We start from the raw sequence: 20735 nt of genomic DNA on the forward strand, positions 1-20735 counted from the left end.
GTTCCACCTTCATGCGTCATTTTCTTCTCTGAGATAATGAAATGAATTAATATATTAAGGGGGATTTATAATGAATATTGTTTAATACATAGGGATATTAATAACTGTATGCCTATATGTGACAATGTGATTAGCCCACATATTAAGGAGGAATGAAAGTACATGCAGGTATATATGCACATATAGGAAGATATCACCATCTGTTGCTTTGGCTTGCTCTTAGCAGCACTTGAGATTTTTTTTTTTTTTTAAATCATTCAAATAAACCTAAAATAATAAATAATATAAAAAATATCCAAGTAACAGACAGTTTAAAAGATGGAGGTAAGCTTCAAAAATAGTGTTTTGGTTGATGCCATATTGGGGGTTTTTGGCATCGGAAGTAGCCTTATGAGCTAGAACTAGCTAGCCTGGTTTGCAAAACTCACAGGCACATATTGGTTAATTAGCAAGCTAATAAATTACTAGAACTTCACTCACCAAAGCTGAAGCACAGACTTCTTGAATAGTCTGTACCACATAGCAGGTCATGATATTAGCCATATAATCTAGATAACGGCTAGAAAGAGACTCTGATTGGAAAACATGTCAGTGAAAGTGGCCACACCCCTAACTCAATTATCCAAGTGGATGATTTTTATTTTTTTTAAAGAAAAAAGAAATCCCCACACTCACAGCTGCAATGAGAGAGGGGTAATAGCCATATAAGCTTAACGTGTTTTTGAACCAGGGTGTAAATATGCTGTAAAGTTGGCCATTTTAATATTTTAATATAGTGTAAGGGGTCTGACTCGCTTTTGGGTCCAACGTGAAGTGGCACCTAGGGGAGCTGCAGTTGGCTTAATTTTCCATCCCTTCACTTGGAACTCAGTGTCTCCTTGCTTTTAGGCAGCACCGATGACCACCAGTTATAGGAAAAGTCATACTAAATATAGCGATAATGAGGTGATGATCACTGCTGTGGGTGAGTGGGATGTGAAGCACTCAACCTGTGTTGACATGCATTTCCACATTTATGTATATATGATCTTTCCTTGTTGATGAAGCTTATAGTTAGTGTGAGAACAGGTGACCCTGAGCCCTCTCTTAGTTGTGCTTAAATAGCCTTAGGCTGCTGGAGAGTTTCCCATGCACTGAGCATCAGCCATTTTCACTTTCTATGTGTTTATACAGCACTACTGCATTTAACCATTAGTAATTATTAAACTCTGGAACTTTCTCCCACAGTGTGTCTTTTGTTCTGTCTCATTCCCCTCACCTCCACCTGGTCACAGCGGATGGCCACCCTTTCCTGAGCCTGGTTCTGCCCGAGGCTTCTTCCTGTTAAAAGAGAGTTTTTTCCTTCCCGCCATTACCAAGTGCTTTCTCATTCGGTGCCGTTGTTTATTGGGGTTTCTTTCTAATATTGTAGAGTTTTCAGCTTACAATGTAAAACTCCTTGAGGCGACTATTGTTGTGAATTGATGCTGTATGAATAAAACTGAAATGACTTTAATATATTTATGCCTCTGTGTTCAAAAATTCCTACCCAACAAATAAAGATCCAAACAGTTGCATGTCTGGGTGCAACTGTCATGTATAAACTGTCAGTCATGTATAAAATATGACCATGTTGAGCACTGCAATGTTCTCCCTGCACTTGGCCTCCTCTTCACATGTCAGGGCCTTTCCTCTCCGTCACATGGGCTCACTCATCATCTGCAACTATCACCGAGCGGGCAGGCTTCCACTCTTGCGCCCAGGGTACCTCCAAGACAGGCGCAATGTTTAAATCAGTCCCCAGGAAAAACTGGATCTCTTCCACTGTTTAATTCCACAGACTTTGAGGCATGCAGTTGCTAGGCAACAGTAGAAATGTGTGCCCTTCTCTGATATCCATGTTGGTTTCATTTCTGCATATGCCAGCTTTGACTCAGATCTAAGTTAAGGAGATAATTGTCATTTATAAAAATACACCCCCAAAGCATTAGGCGAGATTTCGCAAACAAACAGCTTCAAATGAAACTGTGTGTAGTTTTGATTTTCCATGTTTTTATTTATTGTACAAAGGGAGAACGCTTACACTAAAGTGTTTGAGTTGTGGCTGAAAAAGGGAGTTTTAATGAGTTCTGACTCAGAATACTGAGTTATTCAAATATACTCAACAAACACACTCAGCTTCTTGGTATGCTAACATGCGAAGAGCAAACAAAGTTTCACTGTGTCACGGCATCTGGAACAGCGAGAAATATTTAGCTTCAGAAAAGAAACAGCATATTTTGGCATCTCTTTAAACTAGTACATAGACACATAAAAAAAAAATCAATATTTTGTTGTGTAGCTTGTCCTTATCTTTACTGAACGAACCTTTGCTTGTAACAGACACACATCACAGAAAGCGTGTTTCAGTTCCGATGAAACAATCAGTGCACGTCTTTGTGTTTTTGTGACTGTGAAGCTAAAGAAAAACTGCATGGGATTGTGTGGCTTTTGTGTCTGCTGCTATAAAACCCTCTACTGAACATCTCCATCCCCGGGGTGTTATGTTTGTGCATGAGAGGCCATTAGAGGTGGAAACTGGAATTGAAATGACTGTGTGTGTCTGCTTTTCTTTGTTGTGTGCATTTTTCCATCTCTCTATACACTAGTATGGTATCCAATACAAAGTAAATATGGGGCCGGTATTGCTGATACTGATATTGACTCGGACGATCGAAACAAAGTATCGATCCCATCACACTACTATCAATGCTATCGATTTTTGGATCAATCTGCTCACCTCTACTACACACATGCTACACACAGACCTTCGGCACAAATGCTTGGTGGGACATAGTCAACTTGTTTTGATTAGCAGGCTTTTTTATTAGTTATGTCTTCAGTAATCCGACTTATCCAGGAATGTAGAAGTACTGATCTTCTTCCAGGTTGGACTCTTTAATGACATTTAGGCTTTTCTCTAATCCACACAGGCTCAAATATATACAAACGCTTATCATAACAAGTGCTGAAGGTCTACGGTGCATTAGTGATCACGACTGTTTAAGGGTTTTTTTCTTCCTTTTAGGTCTCCGTCCACTTCAAAAAGAATCAAAGAATGTCTCTCTGTTGTCTTTCCAAATATTTGATAAAGCTTCACACACACAGGTAGACCTTGGACCCTTGGAGAAATTCCTCGGCCAACAGAGGCGATTTCATTACATGAACAGGATTTGCTGTGTGTTTGTGCGTGTTCATTCTGCTTTGAGGGAGAGACTGCACCAAGCCGAGGAAATACAGTGCCTTCTCATCAGTGCTGCTTTGCTAATCTCACCATGTCTGCCTTTGCTATTTAAGTTTTCATGCGCTGTGTTTGAGACATCAGTGGTTTCAGATGGTTGTTTGCAGCCAGCTGCGCTCTGTACACTCTGCTCCCACTATCTCAGTGTTTTCATCTCCTTCTCAAACAGATTTCATCTGTTTGGGCTCTTGCTCGCTTTGTGCTCTCTGTCAGCGAGACCCCAAGCAGAGAGCATCTTCTGCGTCTCCCTTTTTCTTTTTTCTTTCTGGTCCCCACAGGTAACAATGAAAATGTTTATGTACAATTATAAACTCGCAGGCCACTTTGTTAGGTACACTTTGCTAGTACTTGGTTGGACCTGCTTTTGCCTTCAGAACTGCCTTCATTCTTTGTGGCATAGACTCAAAATTACAAAGGAAATAAGCAGCCTAAAGAACAACTCCCACAGAGGGACAAAAAAAAAATCCTGAACATGAAACAGGAGAAGGAGAGTCTCTCTGTCAAGCTCACTGAAAACGGTCAGAAAGATGAGGCCTTCACAAACACATGCAGCTCTCTGGAGGACACCTTAAGGTACTAGGAGAGAGAAGGTGGAGCAAGACAAGAGAGTTTTGGAGGACGAAAACAGCTCAACAGCTCCTGGAAGTCAAGGAAGACACCAAAGTAGCCAAGGGAAGAAAAGAAAAAAGTAGAAAAGAAAGATCTGTATGGAGAGCATAAGGAGTCAAGGATAAATGCAAAGATAAAGAAAGTCGGGCAAAGAGAAGTGCAAAAAGCACTGGAAGAAGAGAAAAAGTGAATAGAAGAGGCAAATAAAGCAGCTGAAGCTGCACAGAAAGACACGGGAGTCAGGGGAGAGCACGGGGATTTATTGTTGTTTTTTCCATACACTGTAAATAAATGCACTGTTTACATACAGAGCTCCGCGCCTGGGTCCTCCTTCTCTACATCCAAACCGTGACGAAAAAAGAAACTGAAAGAGACAAAATTAGGATTCAACAGTCAGAACTGGAAAAATTTTGGTAAAAAAAAAAACAAACAAAAAACGATACTACTGAAAAAGAAAGAAGAAATAGACATGAAACTGCTGAGAATGAAAGAAGCAAAGAAACATCTGAAAAAAGAAAAAGAGGCAAAGAAACTGAAAGAGCAGATGAGAAGGAGAAGAACTGGAGTGGCATCTGGAGGTGCTTCTGGTGCAGCTCAACTTCCTCTTCCTCCTCCTTCACCTTACCTCTTTATATCCCCTCCACTCCCATTCTCTCTAGCTTAATTATCACCTTTTCATGTCCGTTCATTATCTTAATCAGTCTTCCACACCCTTTCCCTCTTTCACCCTCCTATGACCCTTTGGTCATTGGGATTTCTCTCTAACACTGTAGGGTCTTTTACCATCCCATTCCCTCTACCCATACTCTGCTACACCCTCTTTCAAAGAGCATTATAATAATTGCCCATCCATGCATCCACAGATGAACATAAACAGACCTCAGCTTGTAGGTGGATTTAAACCAAACACCTTTTAACTTTTAGGTGACAAAGCCAACCACTGCAACTCCACGTTGGCCTCTGTTAATAATAATAATAATCATCATTATTATAAATCATTAAAGAAAACCAAATCATATTCCTGCCTGGTTGCTGCATCTATGATTAAAGAACATTTTCTTTCACATGGTTATCAGACTCTTTTAGGATTCTTAGAATACCTCCACAACTCCAGTAAGTGTTGTTAAATGAGATATAAAAATGTTTTAGGAGACCCTGAACTTCCTTTTACTGTTAAAACATCAATAACAGTAACTGAAAATGGAAACCAAAAATGTTCCCAGTAAATATTCCCATTGCTCCATGTCTGCTACACTGGAAATTCTTTGCTTTGTTAGAGTCCAGGAAGAAGTCCATAAAGTCCATAAATCGTAATTATCCAACATCCCCAGATCTTTTTTCTTACAGTTAAGTGGAAGTTTGCACAGTGTTTGGTAAGTAATCAAATTCTCAGTGCTATATTAAAAACCGGGCTGTACTGAAAGAACATAAAACCATAAACATGAAGGGATGCATCACATGACAGAAACACCCATCAAGATAAAGACTTGTTTTTCAAAGCTTTAAAGTTTTATTTATTAATGGTTTCTATAAGAGAGATAATCAGGCAGATTCCTGTTATGGAGTCACAAAATAACTGAGTGACTTTATTGCCTGATCCAAGGTTAAACTTTCTGTAGACGAAACAGGAATTTAATCTTTAACAGTCACAATCGTCAAATGGGATGACGAGAAGCCACACGGGTAATTGCAGATGTTTGAAAATCTGACATATTCTTCTAAAATAATAATAGCTGTTATCTAATTGAAAATGTGGCATGAATTACTTTTTTCCAGTTGATCAGAAGGCCTTAATAACTTAATATGGGGATTCATCTATTAAAGCTGGTAAAACATCAACGAAATATCTTATAAAAGTATGCATGACTACCGTATGGCAAGTTGCAGAAGATTCGATTATTTTTCAGTCGTTCTAGAGCCTAATCTTTAGAGAAAAACTAGACTTGAATACAATTTATTGGGATGATAAAATAAAACAAAATGCTATTTGAGCAGTGACAGCTTCTGGAGCTATCAATTTCACAATATTTGTTTTTTTAAAATCAATGAAATAGAATTCTAAGAACCACACAAGTGTTTATACCCAGAGTGGGTATAGCAGAGCAAGGGCTGTATGTTTAGGGCAAAATTCTGTCACACATACAAATGTTGGTGAGGCGATGTATGTTGAATGTGACACGTGAAAGAAACGCAACATTGCACTGGTGTCACTGGTGCTACCGTGTGAGAAAACCTTCCTTTAGCCAATTTCCTGAAGATCTATTAAGAATTACTCACAGTCAGTACAATGTCTCAGGCAATTTATCACAATTATTTTCTCTTTTATTTCATAATTTCATAGGAAGCCTCTTTTTCGGTCACTGCTTCCTTATGATGATGATCAGTCAGTAAGATGGAGAGTAAGGATCTTTGGTCGTACGTATGCTACCATGTGTGGCTTTGTTTCTGTCACATCAAATAAAATGTGTTTCGTTTGGCATGATAATAATTTTACATCCACTGAATGTTGCTACATTAGAATAAAGCAGCAGAAACTCATCTTTCAGACACTTTAACATCTTTAGCTCTAAAGATGAACAATTATTGGCCACAGGCAGTATCAGGCATCAGACCCAAAAATCACAGTCAATAATACAAGGACATCCAAAAAGTCTTCAAAATTAAAATAGGTTATGTCATAACATCTTATATAAAGTTTCACATGTATGGGAATAAAGGAGGTTTTGTCTGCCTTTTCATAGCCAAGTAAACTTGCTGGCCATGATGGTAACAGCCAGAGGTGTGGACTCGAGTCACATGACTTGGACTCGAGTCAGACTCGAGTCATTAATATTATGACTTTAGACTTGACTTGAAAAAATGTTCTAAGACTTGTGACTTGACTTGGACTTTTACACCAATGACTTGGGACTTGAATTGGACTTGAACCGGTTTACTTGAAAAGACTTGATATTTTACCCCAAATATAAAATTTAACATGCATATTATATGGAGATTGAAAATGTGACGTCATTCACGGGTAGAACCGCAAAGGATTCTGGGAACTCGTGGCAAGCGGTACTAGCGCACGCAGGCTTTCAATTAAAATCAGTCACACAGCGATAAAAAGAAACACAAAAATGTCAAGAAGCTGTTGTATTATTAACTGCAATAGCCGGTCGCATGACAGCCACGGGAAGCCGACGGGTAAAGAGATCGGTTGTTATCGGATTACGTCGTTGAAGAGAAATTGTTCGAGCCATGTTTCCGAAGTAACAAAGAGGCGACTGGATTGCAGCCATTCAAAGATCAAATATAACGTCCCAGAACCCTCCAGCTCACAGGTTAGTCTGCTCCAAGCATTTACACAAAGGTCAGTCTGCTGTTGTAGTTAATGCGTCATTTTTCTTAACATAATTGGTGATATAGGTTACAAGCAAGTCTGGCGCTGAACAGAAATTGTCGCGCTATGCTCCTTTATTTATTGTGCATAAATAGTAAATTATCCTGACACAATATTGCGTTTCGCTTCTGTTATTATGGTACATTGACAAAAACATATACTTTTATTCACAGGATAAAACAGGTTTTTTGTATCACTAATTGTCCAGTGCGATTACAGCATACAATATTATTGTCACTGCTACATTTCTGTAACGAACCAGAAATTATTTCCACTACTAATTAATTACCGTTGAGCTCAAAGGTTATATTAATAAACGGTTAACGAATGTGTATTTATGAAGACGATTTGTGAGACTGGTAAACTTATGATACGTACGATGGTCTTTCGTTCTACACGGTGCATTTCAAGGTCCTGCACCCATCCGTCGGTAAACTGTACCTGGGCTTGTTGCAGTGACCGGAAGTTACTAAACTTCATGAGTGTGTGCACTCACTCCAAGAACCGTATAATTATAAATATGCATATAAATATGCTAAGATGAGATAGCTGACTTCATCTAACTAGCAAATGTTTTCCAGGCTACGTTGGTGATACAGTTTTTTTTAATGTGTATGATATTTTTGTCATGCGATTTTAAAGCTGGTCCTACAACCGCATCCAAGAATAACATGCAGCGTATCTCAGAACTGTCGGTGAAAATTATTCTTGGAGCTAAGTTTAATTGAGCTGCATTTTAAAGAGGTGCAATTTCACAATTTGTGTATATTTTCCAAGTTCACTATTTTGTATGTGTTGAGAAAAACACAGATTTTAAAATTACATGGTCTAATATTTACATTTTGCATATAACTGCAACATTATTTTTTCGTTTGTTTTTTTTAAAGACTCGAAAGGACTTGAAATTCAAAGTTTCAGACTTGTGACTTGACTCGGACTTTTACACCAGTGACTTGAGACTCGACTCTGACTTGCCTGACATTACTTGAGACTTGACTTGAGACTTGAGGATAAAGACTTGAGACTTACTTGAGACTTGCAAAACAATGACTTGGTCCCACCTCTGGTAACAGCTGAAAGGACTGATGGAGGGTGCGAGAGCTGTATGACCAGCAGAGTCAGACAGTGGTGCTTAAACTGTATCTGTTTTGTCTTGTGTATAACAGTGAGGCTATTATGCCAGGATTAAATACTGAAGGTCCAGACAGATTCAATGAGTGACTCGTAAACCAGGCTTGAAACTTCTTTACTGATATTAAGACTTCTGACCTTCCTCGGCAGAGTTTGAATCGTGGCTGTTGAGTTATCTTGTATATTGAGTCAGAATATACAAGAAGAGAGAGAAAGAGGTACCTACCTCTGTTCCCAGATATTTGAAAGACTCCCCTGCTCTACCAGCTGTCCTTGGGGTTATGCATGTCGCAATTTGCCCCTACAACACTGCTCCTCTGTCTTGCCTATTACAAGCTTTAAGGTGTTTTCCATCAGTGACCTCATGTCACCAGGGCCATATCATCTGCACATTTTAAAAGAGTCATTGTTGCAATACGGGAAGTACTGCTATTTATATAAATGTAAAAAGAAAAACTGGTGATAAAACACAATCTTGTGGCAATCCTGTGTTTAAAACTCTGTTAAGATCCATACCAACAAAGCTGGGTTGACCTGCAGTTGAATTAAACGGTAAATTAAAAATGTGAATATTTGCAGTATTAATAGAATATGAATAGTATGAATAGTCCCCTAGTTTGAGGATGTTTGCAGTGTCCAGCAGGAATGAGCTCTCATACTTCACACTAAATTTAGCATAGAAACAAACTGGAATGAGTCGGATTTATCATGGAAGCTACTGCATGATTACTTATTTACAACTACTTTTGAAACAGTGTTATTATAGAAACTACATGGCTGTGCAAATGAACAAATCATGCAATCACACTTCCAAACCCGTTAGAATAAATATAATTATTCTTCTCTGATTCTGACAAAGTGTGCTGAAGAGACAGAGAAATAATATTTCATCAAAGTACCAAAGGAGTACGATAATATCTGCCACAAAGAGACGGCACATGTGGTCTTTAATTAAATGCACAAAAAAAGATTTAAAATAATTTTTTTTTTTAGTTGCAGTAGTGTGACCAAAGTTCAAATGTTAGAAAAAGAAATAAATTTTAAGACATCTGTGGAAGGACTCATGTGATGAATGTGTATGAATGTGAGAGTGAATGAATAGTGGCATTGTAAAGCGCTTTGGGTGCCTTGAAAAGCGCTATATAAATCCAATCCATTATTATTATTATTATTATGAAACCAGAAACAGCGCTCACTCATATCGGTAACATTACTCTTCTTTAAAAAAGTCTGACATCACCGTGTTTGTTTTCCTTGTTCACCAGGAATTAGACCAGAAGGTCAACATCAGTTTAATCTGTGTGCTCAGTTTAGTAATAGGTTGGAGACATGGTCAGTCTAGGTTAGCTGTGGAAGCAGTTTTCAATGCTGACTTTCTTCTTTTCTACTCAGTGCAAAGGCTGCAAAGTAAAAACATCAAGCCAGTCAGGCCCCTGTTGCTTCTCTACTTGCCTCTGCTGCTGCCACACTGCTGTAAAGCATTTCTTGCTTCATACCATAGAATTATTTATCTTATCTAGCTTTACAAAAACGTCGGCTTCCCTGTAACAATGGCAGAAAGGGCGGAATGAAAAACATTTTCTCAGGCTCTTTGCAGAAGGAGCCATACACATCATCACACATATAAAGCCTGTCAGCACACTTCTCTCTCTCCATCTGCGATTGTTCTCAATAACCCCTGTTGCCCAGATGAATGATGGCAGGTTACTGGATGAAAGCCAGCATCTACTCCACTCCAACTAAAAAGTCTCTCTCCAGCATTTCATTCAGTACTATTCAATATCAGGCATCGCTGCACAACCCAAAGAGTGATGTGTAAAAGAGGTGGGGAGGCTGAGATGAAAGAGCAGCGGGTTGCTCACGAATGATGAGCTCCGTTGGGTGTGACTGTGGCGATTTGGAGCGAGGTGTTTGTCGGTATGCTGTTTGAAACACAGTAAAAAATGTGAAGGTTCAGAATTACCTTGTTTGATTATTTTTTTTAAAAGTAAGTTTTAAAAAATCTATAAGTAGAGGATTTGTACAAAGCAACTTCAAAGATCACTCTAAGAAATAACAATGACGTTGCAACCTTGTGATTTAATCTAAGAAACTTTGGGGAGGAACAAAAATATTTATTCTGTTGATAAAAACTATATTTATATATATATAATCCTTGATATTTACCACACAGTGCACACAGCACAACAAACCCACCAGGATTTTCTTCTCTCTCTGGTATCTTTTTATCTTGCTTAAAAAAAACAGACCCTCCCTGGCGGTATTTTTGTTTTTTTCCCTTTATCTTGATCTTCTTTTTGCCAGAGTGTCTCTCCGTCTCTCTCTGCTCCAGTGTGTTTGTTTGGAGAGTACAGCTCGCCCAGTACAACATGGAAGTACGTCAACGTTGCTGGCTCCTTCGTAGATAAGGGCAACAGGAAAAGACCTCTCATAGAGAGCAGAGACAGGAGGGGAGGAGGACGACAAAGGGCCAAAACCACTACGTTGGTGAGGAAGAAAATATAAATGGAGGGAATAGAGGAGGGATCAAGAGGTCATGCACAGTGCAATAGATCAATGACTTATTACATCATAAAGATTTTTTCTTATGTCTCCATTTACTGAATCCTGTCTTTATCATGTCTGGATGTTAAATTGTTGTAAAGTTTTATAATCTCATTAAGTCTCTTTATCAAGGAACTGCTGCTTTATAAAGATACGAGTGGATGCTGTCATGTCACGTGAGTGTTTTGTCTTCAGTTATTTCCCGTTGTGTTGTTGATTTAGGTTCTTCAATTAAGGCTTCAGATGGGTTCGTATTGGAATTCTGGGAATGTTATTGTATGCTGATGACATTATTTAACTTGCTCTAAACAAAAAAGGAACGCCGATTCTGAAGTCTCAAATTTTAATGTGGTACGTGGTTCACGTATGCACACTGGCCACTTTATTAGTTACAACTTGCTGGTACTGGTTTGGACCAACATTTGCCTATAGAACTTGATTCTTCATCGCATAGATTTAACAAACTTGCTCAGAAATTTTGGGCCATCTTGACATGACAGCATCACACAGTTCCTGCAGACCTTTTGGCTGTACATCTATGATGAAAATATCACCATTCAGTACCTTTCAGCATTGCTATATTGGACCAAGACCCGGTGACTATGGAGGCCCTTTGATTACAATACGATTTAAATGCAGATCAACTGATATTAAGGGGTGCAAAGGAATTATCCGCCACACCATTACACCACCCCCATCCTGCACAGTTGATAGAAGGCAGGAAGGATACATGCTGTCATGTTGTTTACACAAAATACTGAACCTACCACCCACGTTGAAACTCATCAGACCATGCAACATTTTTCAAACTTCTTTTGCTCAGTTTTGGTGAAACCATGCGAACCGTAGCCACAGTTTCCCGTTCTTAGCTGACAAAGTGGCGTCCGCTGTGGTCTTCAGCTGCTGTAGCCCATCTACTTCCAGGTTTGATGTGTTGCACATTCATGTCGTGCATTCTGCATACCTCGGTTGAAACAAGTTGTTATTTAAGTTACTGTTGACCTCCCCTCAGTTCAAAGTAGTCTGTCCATTCTTCTCTGACCTCTGGCATCAACATGACACTTTTACCCAGAGAGTGTGTTACTTCTCTTCAAGGTGATTGTGAATCGAGAGTATCAAAAACATGATCTCTGAGAAATGTTTTCACAATGTTAGCTCTCACTACTGTGAATGTTGCAAAAGAAAATCTATTTAAATCTGTTATAGTAAGGTGGAGACAGACAGGTCAAACTATAGAAGCAAGGACGTTTTTTGGCACTCCGAGGCCAATGCAAAGTAGACGGCAAATGTGTCAGTGTAGCACAAAAGAAACCAGATTTCCAACAAGTCTGTAATCAAGCATGCTTGAATAGACAAGCCTTTATCTGCAACACGTATTGTTATGGCATTGAGCGAGGAGATAAAAGCAGAAGGTGTAGCATTCATCCCGATACATTCAGTGTTTCCCTCCCTTTATACGTCTTTATCTCTTCTTCCTGCTTGATTCAGGACTAACGCTTTGATCTGGTTCTTCACATAACAAGGCCCCAGGGTGGACTAACACAGCAGACACAGAACAAATTTAAATATGTGCTTGCGTATACATTTGAGTACATATATCTATTCTTAAACTATGTGTACTTTCTGTGATAAACCTATCCAGTAGGTATAGTGTAACCACAAAGCCATCTGAAACCCTGCCCCATGACTTAAGCTATAATTTGATGGTACCACCATTTTCTATTGTTCATTCAAGCTACTGCTTATTCTGCCAACTTTATTTTAACCAAATAGAAGAGGAGTGTACAACTTGAAGAGAGGGAATCCCACCAACAACTAGTGATTTGGTTATACTACTGATCTCAGTTGTGTGTCCTAGTCCACAATAAAGTTTTTGACCGGTATATGTAAACCATCCAGGCACTTTTAGTATATCCCTGCATGTATATATTCCATTGTTAGTTGGACCTCACAAATACCTTATCTAAGCATGAAGTTGACCGATTTAAGATATAGCTTGTGGGATCATTTTAAGAAAACAGACAATCCCAAGCCGGTGATCTCAAACATACCTAATCATTTGAGACATGCCAGACCCAATCAGTCTAATGCAGGGGTGTCAAACTCCAGGCCTTGAGGGCTGGTGTCCTGCAGGTTTTAGATGTGTCCTTGATCCAACACAGCTGATTCAAATGGCTAAATGACCTCCTCAACATGTCTTGAAGTTCTCCAGAAGCCTGGTAATAAACTAATAATTTGATTCAGGTGTGTTGACCCAGGGTGATATTTAAAACCTGCAGGACACCGGCCCTCGAGGCCTGGAGTTCAACACCTCTGGTCTAATGTTAGCTACTTAGCATTGCTAGTTTTAAGCTCTGTTCGATCACTCTTCATTAATGACTAAACGTACCTGTTCATTATGCTCTCAAGCACTCTGGACCGTAACTGGGCCATCGCAACATTCAAGATTCAAGATTCAAAGCGTTTATTGTCATGTGTACCAAGAAAAAGCATATCTCTGTACAATGACATTCTTTCTCTGCTGTCCACACACAGATGCCGGTTAAAATGTACAATAGATAAAATACAAATAGCATGAATAAATAAATGGAGACAAAAATGAAAAATTGAAGTATTAAATAGATTTATGTGCAAAAGCGGTATGAGCTTAATATGCTGGTTGATATGTGAGATGACCTGATGTGCAAAAATTATTGTTACTGTTAAAATAGGTCAGCTGTTTAATAACATGGCGATCTTTTTTAGTTATTCCATTAAATTTTTGCTGCTCTGCTTGGGTTCATTGTCCTGTTGCATGACTCCGTTTCACCCAAATTTGAGGATGGCCTCACATTGGGCACTCTCAATGACCGCAGACTGCCCAAATCCTGTGCCTTCAAAACAAGCCCAGATCATCACCCTTCCACCAGCACGAGGTGTTTAGACTGATATGCAAACCCATGCCATGCTGCCATGTTCTTTTTAGAGAGAAGAGGCTTTCTCCTGCCAAACCTTCCAAAGCCATACTTGTTCTGTCTTTTTCTAGCTGTACTGTCATGAACTTTCACATTTAATATGCTAACTGAGGCCCGTGGAGACTGAGATGTGGTTTCTGGGGTTTTGCACAGTCTGACCTTGGAGTGATTTGCTTGGAAGTCCACTCCTAGGAAGATTGGCATCTGTCTTGAATACTTTCCTCTCCATGGTCTTCCTCACTGTAGGATGATGGGCTTCAAATTGTTTGGAAATGGCCTTATAACCCTTGCCAGATTGATGGGCAGCAACAATCGCTTCTCTAACGTCACTGCTGATGTCTTTCCTCCTTGGCACATGTGTCAACACACACCTGAATGCTCCAGACCAGCAAACTACTACAACTTGTGTTTTCATAGAAGGGCTCACACTTGCTGATGATCAATTGCAATTGATTAGCCGCACTTGGCAGCTACTTAACCTCTTAAGTCCTATGTGTGTACTTCATTTTTCATGTACTATTTCTATAACTAGAACTTCTGCTAAACAAGTGACAATACAATGTAGCATACTATGTGTTGTTGTTCATATGGGGTGTATTTAGCTAATTCTAAGACCTGGTAACAATCAGCTTATTTTTATTATGTTTCTATACAGAAAACATTCCTTAGAATTGAAAGACAAGAGGTGTGCTTTATTTTTACACTGAAAAAATAAAATAAAAAGTCAAGAGTGTGCAATTCTCCAGAAAGGATCACTATAATTTCTCTGCTGAAGCCACTTTATCATAATGTGCTGTTTAGTTACAGTATTTGTGTTTAAATACTGCCTAAAGGTCAGGTCAATTCTGGGTGTTGAGGTTATGGAAATATCATTATCTTGATTTAACACCCAAAACATCTGCAGGGGATTAAAGAGAAATTGCTTTTTAACCTTGATAAAAGTTCTTCTATTTCCTGAATCTAACCACATGCAGCCACCACAGCATCTGCAGTAAAAGTAATCTAATTTATGCAGATTAATATCGTCTGCAACCAGTTTCTCAGAAAGTCCAGTGTGTTGAATAAATGCTGCGATTCACTGTCATAATTCACACTTGATTCTTTAAAAGTATTCCAGGAAGTATTTAAGATACTTCATGTCTCTGTTTATGGTATAGCTGTAAACAGAGACTTTTTATACGTGAATTTTAGAGGCACACAAAAAAAGGAGATACTGAATGTGGGGGGAAGGAGACTGGACGGCTTGTTCTGGCCCAGCCAATATGTCTCTTGCAGAAGGCGGTGTGTTGGTGTGGAGGGATTCCCATTCCTCTGAAGTCTGGCACTCGGTATCTGGTTACTCCTGCAGGTCTGATGATTACCCTCCACTCAAATTCCACAGCCCTCATTTACTCCAATCCACACAGGAATCTTGCAAAGTCAGCTTTACACACAGAACAAAGACACACATAAACACAAGGACCAACAACCCCGACGGCTCTCCAGTCCAATTTTAAACCAACTTTTAACTCAAAACATTCAAATATAATTACTTTTATGACCCCTTCTCTCATCCCCGTTTCCCCTTCCAGTTGTCTCCGTCACAAATTCTCTCAAGAAATGCAACACACAACACAAGAACGCAACAGTCTGGATAATGACTTCGACTGTGGGTGAGGTTTGTGTTGCCACTGCAGTGCTAACCTGGTTGTAAAATGCCATAATACTGCAATCCACATGTAGCCGTTTGTCACCTCGCACCAAACTGTAAGCAGAGCAGCAGCAATGTGGCGGTTTAGCCCTCGACCTTGTCTGCTCCCCTCCTGCTGCAAGGAATGCGGTTGCAGACAGCCGACGAGACACCGACTCAGCTGCGCGTATACCCACAGTTCCGTGTTGCTGCCACAGGACTTGGTGTTCTTTCAGAGAGACCACTTGATTTAAGACATCAGTGTTTGTGTGTTAGTGTGTGAAAAGGTCACACACTCCCTGCAGGACGTGCCTTCACCTTTGTATTTGGCAGTCATCTTGTCGCCAAACACTGCTTCCTTCCTTTTGAAAATAAATTTCCCATTGCTTTATTAAAGTCAGGTCTCTGTCAGGTAGTGTGACATCACAGTGTTGGCCTGTGGGAGAAAGGTCCAAATGGACAGAGGACAGTGCAATTCATAATCAAGAGGCAAGCTTAGGGAATGTCTCTGCTTGGTTAACGTAATTGAAAAAGGAAAGGAATACGATATTGTAGTGATCTCAAGCTTGTCCCACGGTGATATTGCGCAGATGAATTATTTCTCATAGGTTATGTTTCGAGTGTTCACTGGCATTTCTCTTGATTTATCTTGGTAATAATAAGCGCACAGCATTCAATACAAATGGGAGAGAAAGGGCATCAGAGAGAGGGATGTATGTGATGATTTAATGTTATGGCCATGTAGAGGGTATAATGTATAAAACAGGGGAATCTATGGAAGAATACAGAAATCCAAACAATCTTTATTTTGCAAAACCATCGCTAAAAGCAGACCTGCTGAGCATTTTGTACTCAAAAGGCAGATTCTGGGCGGAGTGTCACTTAGAAAGATATTAAGACGATGATTCACACAGCTGGGGAAAACAATTTAAATTGTGTTATAATTTTTGTTGTTTGCCAGTTTGATCTCTGGCAATTGCATGGCTTTTGCAGGTCTGCACTTTAAAGTCAATTTCATTTAGCGCTCTGCTCTGCCAGAAAGACGTTGCAGCTGCTTAAGTAAATGAAATCAGATACGGTGTGAGGCTTGCAATATTTGTGAAAAGCCAACAGACAGTTGAAGACGAGTCATCCTGTTTCTTTCGTCATTAAGCCTGTGATGCCTAAATCTGAAACGGCACCGGTTTTCACAGTATACCAGCTGGTTTTTGTTTTAGTTGTTCTCCATAATGTAGTACTTTGTGTTTAAGTTTTACAATGTATGCCCTAGAACACAAATCCCTATTTTTTGGTGCTTCTTTTCTCCATTTTCCAGTCATTAAAAGAATAGTTAGAACAGAAACATATTAATTAATTGAGAAAATAATATGTTAACTGCAAATCAAGGTAACAGCTAGCTACAGCCCTGTCTCAATGCAAATCTGGTGCTAATAACTTCCTAAAAATGATTGATTTTTATCTGCAATAACTGTGCAGTGATACAGAAAGAACATTTCTACTTGTGTGTGGTACAAATGTTTAACCTCCTAGGACCTGGCGTCCACATATGTGGACATCACATTTTGGGTTATTTAGACCAAAATACTCAATTTTGCTCTACAAGGGCCTGATATCCACTTACATTATACTGGTACTGTTCTATCAAAATTTTAAACGCATATCCTCATATGTGGCTCTTATTTTTCTTAAAAACAAAAATAAGGTAAAAAAATAAATAAATCTGGTAATTCTTTGTTTTTACATTCATCGGGCCCCAATCAGCCCAAATATCAAAGAGAAATTAAAAATGCATACTGTGGAAGAGTTCGGGTCTTAGGAAGTTAAAAATGAAAATGTGCTTACTGTTATCATTTTGAGGTATAACTCAGTTCCGTCTTTATTAGGTACACATGCTTGACTCCTTCTGACTCCGTCTGAGCTGGTCTGAATAGTTCAGAAACTGCCGATACTGGGATTTTCCCACAAAACCGTCTCTAGGGTTTACAGAGAATTGTATGAAAAAGAGGAACTATCTAGTAAGTGGCAGTTATCTTGGCGAAAATGTCTTGTTGATGTCAGACAGTTTCAAATGAAAGACAACAGCAACTCAGATAATCACTTATTATACCCAAGGTATGCAGAAGAGCATCTCTGAATGCACAACACAGTGGGCAACAGCAGAAGACCACATCAGGCGCCACTCCATTCAGCAAAGAACAGGAAACTGAGGCTATGATTCACACGACTCACCCAAACTGAACAACAGAAGGCGGTTTTGTCCGGTGGTCTTGATTTCTGCTGCAACATTCAGTTGTTTGGGTGAGAATTTGGGATAAACGATATCAAAGCACAGATCAACAGTTTTGGGCTGCTGGTTGTGGTGTAATGGATCTTTGCACACTTTAGGCCCCGTAATACCAACTGACTATCTTTTAAATGTCACATCCTACCCTGGTATTGTTGCTGACAACCTGTAAGAACAACCACAGTGTACAAATCTTCTTATGGCTATTTACAGCAGGATAATGGAGCATGTCACAAAGCTCAAAATTTGTTTCTTGAATGAAAATAAGTTCAGCTGTGAAGACAAATGAGGATCCAACTTGAGAACTTACGATGTTTAATAGTCTACATTGTGTACATTGTGCTTTTCTCTCAGCTACATTGGTGTGAGGTGAGGTGATTTCTGTGCTGTCCTTTGTCGTAACTGCGTTTTGCCATTTAAAAGACAGAGTTTCAAAACCTTCCCTCAGAAACCTTCAAGAGATCCTGCTTTTGTGTATTCCTGTGCTCTACATGCAGGCATATGTGACTGCACAGTCAAACAGAGGACGCAAGTAAGCACTGGTTTAGAAACTCACAAATTCCAATTACAGCCAGTTTGTCTGTAAGAACCAGATCAATGTTGGCTCAAAATTCATCACACTAAAGTGCTGTGCTCAAAACATTTTTCTAATTACAATCGGGGAGCTGTGTTCCTGCTAATGTCAGCTAATTTTAGTTACAGTAATAGCGAAGTCTTTTAATTTACTGCACTTCAGTGTTCACTGACCACCCAGAAAGATTTCATAGCGAGAGAGCATGCTATTTACATGTAACAGGGCTTCAGTGTGCATGTGTGTTTGCATGCCTTTCAGCCCATCTGTACTTGTGTTTGTTTTTTGTGTTTTCTTTAGTACGTGCAGGTCAGGAAAGACAAGAGGGCGGCCATACTGGGGTTAAAGCAGCATATGAAAGCCAGAACTGACTGTCATCTTCTTTAAACCCCCTATTGAACTCCCAGCATGTAAACATGGCTAAACTGTGCACGCCCCACCACCTCCGTCACCCCCAATCCCAAGCCCTGGGCCCCCCTTGGGGCACAGGCCGTCTTATCTCCCCACCAGGGAAGATAAGACTGGCACTGGGCTTTGTGCTTCTCCCCCACAAGCAGGCACATGTGCACAAATATATGACAGCATATACACACGAGCACAAACACAGGCAGAGGTGAGCAAATAGCATGCGACACACGCCAGGCAAATGCAAGGACAAAGCATGCAGGAACTATTCATAAATACTGCACACCAGCATTTATACGGTGTCACATGACTCATATTCAAGAAATAATTGGCTTAACAATCCAGAGGATGTCTGCATATGATTGAGTGCTAGATTCTGATTTGAAAAATAATCCTTGACACAAAAAGGTCAGGGTATAGTCACACACCTGCAACAGAACAATGCAGCCACCCCTAACCCCACCTATGGAAGCGCCAACCAGGGGCGCATTATTTTCAGCGTGTTGGAAGTGCTCCTTTCAGATTGTCCTCCACGGTGACACAAATGCACCATGTAATTTCAGGGTTTTATTGATTTCTCTTCCTGAGGTCTTCTCCTAATCGCTACACCTTGACCTCAGCAGGAAATGTCATGAGGTCAAGGAAAGATGCAACAAAGAATGTATAAGGAAAAAGATAAATGTGGTGCTCGGTTTACTTTATAATGTAACAGTGGATTTTGTTGACTTGGCTCACATGAAACAGAACGACTGGCGATCCAGTGTAACTGCCAATTAATTAAAGCTTTGTGGCAAAAATGAACAGAATTTATATTAATCCTAAACACTAGCAAAATAGCAATAGTTAAACTGAGGGCACAACTAATGCAAACTGAACCATGATAAACAACGTTGATATAGGTATATATATATATATATATATATATATATATGTTAGGTAAGGTAATTGCTTCATAATAAACTAATTTTATTACAGCAGCATACAGTTCATAGTTCACTCGTGGGTTTTACAAGCCTGTAGATGAAGGTTTAAAACATATGAAGGGATTGTGGCAAGAAATAGAAACATTACCATGCAAGTGATTATCACCACCTGTCAGTTATGTTGATTTTCTTTAAATGGCAGTTGTGAAATACAGAGCGGTATTATCTCACCTCCTTTTACAAGGAGTATCCATTGCGTGTCCTACACTAAAGGAGGTTATAAAGGAAGCACTTGGTATTTTAATTTGAATTGGCCAGCTGTCATTATGAAGCTACTTCCAGGTCAGTTAGGAACCTTCTTAAGCAATAAACAACTATTGGACCTGCAACCCTGGTGAGTGAGGAGGCAGCTTCAATTAAAAAAAAACAAAAACTAATTTACAAGCTTCAGCTTGCAACAACTATCGCCTTTGTGACAGAGCAGAACTTCAAGCTATAAATCACCCAGATCAATGGGATTCACTCAGCTGTTGAGAAGCAGGTAGACGAAGTAATACATGCACAAGGACAGAAAAAAACTGAAGGACAGGAGGCCCACATATAGCACATGTCACAAATATGGATACTGACTGAATTAGCTGCTAACCCAGTGGTTCAATAGCAATAGAAGAAAGACACTGCCAAAGGTGGCGAGAATCCAGAAGAATAGAGGTACTATTGGTTGAGATAGTGAAGTGACCCTGATAGAAAAATATTATAACTTGCCACCATGGCTGTAACCAAGGTCACCAATGTCTGAACTTTGTTTTTCTAATACAACACTGTATAAATTGTCCCAACACCACTTGTGACGCTCTGGATGGTTTTTACTTTACTCTATGGGAATTGGCCTGCAGTACGTGTGTTTAAGAGATTTGGTTGATGCATGACTATTGGTTTGTTTAGGTATGAGCAGTGAATCAGGGGCACAGCAGGGCCAGAGCCATTCAGTAAGTACCTTTTTT

The sequence above is a fragment of the Aulonocara sp. 'chitande type north' Nkhata Bay genome, linkage group LG7 (assembly GCF_057382095.1).
Source record: "Aulonocara sp. 'chitande type north' Nkhata Bay isolate Kocher_YH1m ecotype deep benthic linkage group LG7, A_spYH_male_GT1.1, whole genome shotgun sequence".
Lineage (NCBI taxonomy): Eukaryota > Metazoa > Chordata > Actinopteri > Cichliformes > Cichlidae > Aulonocara > Aulonocara sp. 'chitande type north' Nkhata Bay.